Source organism: Dryobates pubescens, chromosome 9, assembly GCF_014839835.1.
Source record: "Dryobates pubescens isolate bDryPub1 chromosome 9, bDryPub1.pri, whole genome shotgun sequence".
In the NCBI taxonomy this organism is placed as follows: domain Eukaryota; kingdom Metazoa; phylum Chordata; class Aves; order Piciformes; family Picidae; genus Dryobates; species Dryobates pubescens.
The window spans coordinates 37,643,257-37,647,240 of record NC_071620.1 but is presented as its reverse complement, the minus strand read 5'-3'; positions in this window follow the sequence as shown (position 1 = coordinate 37,647,240).

Sequence of the window (3,984 nt, the reverse complement as noted above, 5' to 3'; positions counted from 1 at the left end):
ATATGAAAAGTTCTTGTTTGTACCTGTTAACAGGCACCATGATCTTACCCTTTGAATACTTATAATTGTGTTAAAATTGGAGGTCACTGAATCAAAACAAAAGTGTACGAATGACCTCCTGTCACTGGCTTCCTTGCAAGATCCAAAGCTTATCATGAAGACTGTAACTCAATTAGAAAACCATTCATGCCTTGAAGTGTAGAAAGAATGCACCAGTTTGTTCCATTCATTATTCAGGCCCACTTGTAGATCATTTCCACTGTGGTCTCCAAAGTGTGACAGCATTAACTGCAATCAGGCATACACTGAACATCAGTGAGTTTGGGAGAAGAGAAAAAAAAATACTACAGTGGGTTCCCTGAGTCTCTGAAATAGTTGAATCTTATCAATGTGTATAAATAGCTGAGGGGTGGGCGTCAAGTGGAGGGGGTCAAGCTCTTTTCAGCAGGGCACAGTAATAAAACAAGATACAACAGGTCCAAACTTGAGCATAGAAGATTTCACCTCAACATGAGGAGAAACTTCTTTACAGTGAGGGTGACAGAGCACTGGAACAGGCTGCCCAGGGAGGTTGTGGAGTCTCCTTCTCTGGAGACTTTCAAACCCCACCTGGATACATTCCTGTGTGGACTACCCTAAGTGATCCTGCTTTGGCAAGGGGGTTGGACCCGATGATCTCTGTAGGTCCCTTCCAACCTCCAATATACTGTGATACTGTGAATTAGTTCTCCGTGCTGTGTTGAGCAGCACGATTATTCCCTTCCCCCAGATGAGCTTTTTCAAAGAGCAGAGGCTGTTTTCCTTTCCAATTCAGCAGCATGTAGGGACAAGCACTCAGAGGTGTTCAGAGGGAGTGGCAGGGAGAGCCGATGTGAGCAAAGGCCAAAAGCAGGCTGAGTAACAGGAGAGTCACCTGGCTGCTTGCATGCCTTTTGCAACGAAGCGTGTCTGGCTTGCTGGTTCATGGGTGAAGACACTGCTGGATCCTAGTGTGCAGCAGCATCTTAGTTTGTGTTTTAGATTGGGCTATTGAAGACCTGCTGGAGTGAGGACAAGATCTCAGTTGTGGCTTTATCAGTAGACTGTAACTTGTCAGTGTTACAAGCCTTCAGACTTTAATATTCAAAGTGTTCCATTGTTTTGGCTATACTTTCTGAGATAATACCACAGTAGGAAGTGTCCAACTCACAGAGGACTTAAAAACAGTTTTGATTTTTTTTTTTTTGTAAGGAAAAATCCTGTTATTAATTCTGTTATACCTGACAGAAATAATAGATGTGTGTTGCAAATACCTTGAGCTCAAATTGAACAATAGCAATTTAGTGAAAGATAAATGCAAGACCTTGGGAGGCTGATGCAAGTAGTTGTCATTTAGTCAGACTGAGAAAGTGAGAATTACTTCACTTCAGTCTTGCAGACCTCAACTACCTGAGGTTAAGCATCAAGGGGCAATGGATGTAAATTACAGCACAGGAAGTTTCACCTTGACATGAGGAAGAACTTCTTTACTGTAAGGGTCACAGAGCACTGGAACAGGCTCCCCAGAGATGTTGTGGAGTCTCCTTCTCTGGAGACTTTCAAGACTTGTCTGGATGTGTGACCTGCACTAGATTTTATGGTCCTGCTCTGGTAACGGGGTTGGACTCAAAGATCTGAGATCCTTTCCAACCCCTAACATTCTGTGATCCTGTGATCTGCTGTTTATCCACATCTTCCTAGTTGATAAGTAAGACTCAGTCATATGTCAGGAATTCTCATAAATAAGAATAAAGAAGCTATTGGGAACTCACCATTATTTTAACATTACCTCCAATAGCAAATAAGCCCAAAGTACCCATTCTTGGGAGAAAGAGGGCTGCCCTGATAGCCATTCAGTTACCAGTGCCAGTGTGGACCCCTTCATTTGAATCATCACAATTACAGCAATCATTATTAGTTTCATGGCACCATGACCAGAAATAATTAATTTCTCAGCAGTAACTAGGCCAGGTTGAAGGATTCTGTACAGCTGTGTAGTGCTAGACCTCAGCTATCACAGAGCAGTAATCTAGTGGAGGGTGAGTGATGTTTAAACATCACTAACTTGGCAATGTAGAGTCCTTCCTTCTTTTCTACTATCTGGCCTTTAAAAGAAACTGATGTACCTACTTACATCTCTATTTTTCACGTATCACTAGCAAGGAAATGGAGCTGGTGCTGTCTCTGTTAAGGCAGTCTCTCTGCTGACCGTTGTCCCTGCAACTTGTCCAAAGCTCCTAAGTCACTTTCCAGTGAACCTACTTGGCAGACCTGGGTCTGAAGGAACTCCTGCAAAGATGACAATGCTTGGTTTGAGATTACCTGCAGATATGTGAGAAGAGTCTGGTAGCCAATATTACTGTGGATTTTCATTCAAATTTCTCTTACAGAAGGCATAATTGGGTACACAGAATGATGGTCCAGATGTTGCAGTTTAGCCAGCTGACTTGTATCTTATTCTGATACTTAAACATATCCATGCCTTGTCTTTGTTATGAACTGACTTATGGCAAAGCACAGAAAATTTACATTTGTTGTCTGGTAATGCTGGAAGGTGAACCCCATCTGCATCACAGCAGTAAGTAAAATGTAATTTCCTTTGGGTAATAGAAGTTTAGGAGGCTTTTGGAAGGAAACATTGGTATGACCTAATCAGGCCACCGTGGCGTGATTTATGCTCAAAGCAACACAGGAACGTGTCATTCCAGACAGAGATAACAGCTTCCCAGTTCCCACTGTCACCATGGAGGCACTGTGTCGGTAGTGAAAACAAATCCTTTGGTTTCCTAGCCCTTTCATTTGGGCAGCTGAGCATGCCAGCACTGCAAATCTGAATGCAAACTCAATTACCTAGCATTTACCTTTTACAGCCTTAAAGTATGCAGGGCCACCTGGGGTTGTTGATGTGTGAAGCTGAGCTGTGCCTGTGGTGTAGCCCACTTTTTCTTTACGGGGACTGAAGTGTAGCCATGGCCTTCCAGGAAGTACTTGCTAGTGTTCCCCACTGTGGGTAGCTTGGCTGCCCAACCAGGGAATGCTGTGGATTACGGGGACTGAAGTGTAGCCATGGCCTTCCAGGAAGTACTTGCTAGTGTTCCCCACTGTGGGTAGCTTGGCTGCCCAACCAGGGAATGCTGTGGAGCAGGGATAGGCCATCTCTTCCTTGCTAAGAACAAAATGTACATCTTTCAAATGTAAAGAGACCTGGTGAGCTGCACCATCACCTCTCTCTCACTTTCTTCTCTCACCCTGTCACATTCATTGCTAGTAATGTGAACAGTATGACATAAACCCAGCAATCTGCCTTCTGGAGGTCAAGGGAAGGGACTTTCTGTTCCAGTCCCTCTGGAGACAACTAGTAGCAGGGAACGTTGCTTCCCTGCAGAGGACCTGGCTGCCTATGGGAGTAAGCTCTTGCTTTAAGGTACTAAGAAGGACAGATATTTTTCCTTGAGCATTAACTCCATCCTGGCCTTGGGCTTTAAGGCCACCAAATATGCCCCTTACAAAGTTAAGACACTCTTACTGCACATACAGATGCAAAGCCTGCAGCCATGCACTCCCTACACGTTTTGGTTGCGTTCCTGGATGTCTTCTTCACAATTACACTTTTTCTGCAAATAGCAGCAACTTGAATGTAACTTGGGACTATTGGTTTTGCTCAGAAGGTCTTTTAATTGCTCATCTGCTGCCACGGTCTCACCTCCATAGTCTTCGTTCATTCTTGCCTAGTGCCTTTTGTACTGCACTTGCCGAAGGCAATGCACAAGGGCTGCTCTTTCCTGCCAGAGCTTGTTGTCATCAGTACCTGGGCAGGCAAAGACAACTCTGGTGTGAATCATTTTCTCCTCCAGTGTAGGAGTTGCCACTAAGAATGATTAAGGGAGGGGAAAAAAAAAAAGAAAGCGAGAGTGAGAGGGAGTGTGTGTGTGCCTGTGCGCACAAATTAAGGCAAGCAGGCAAGCT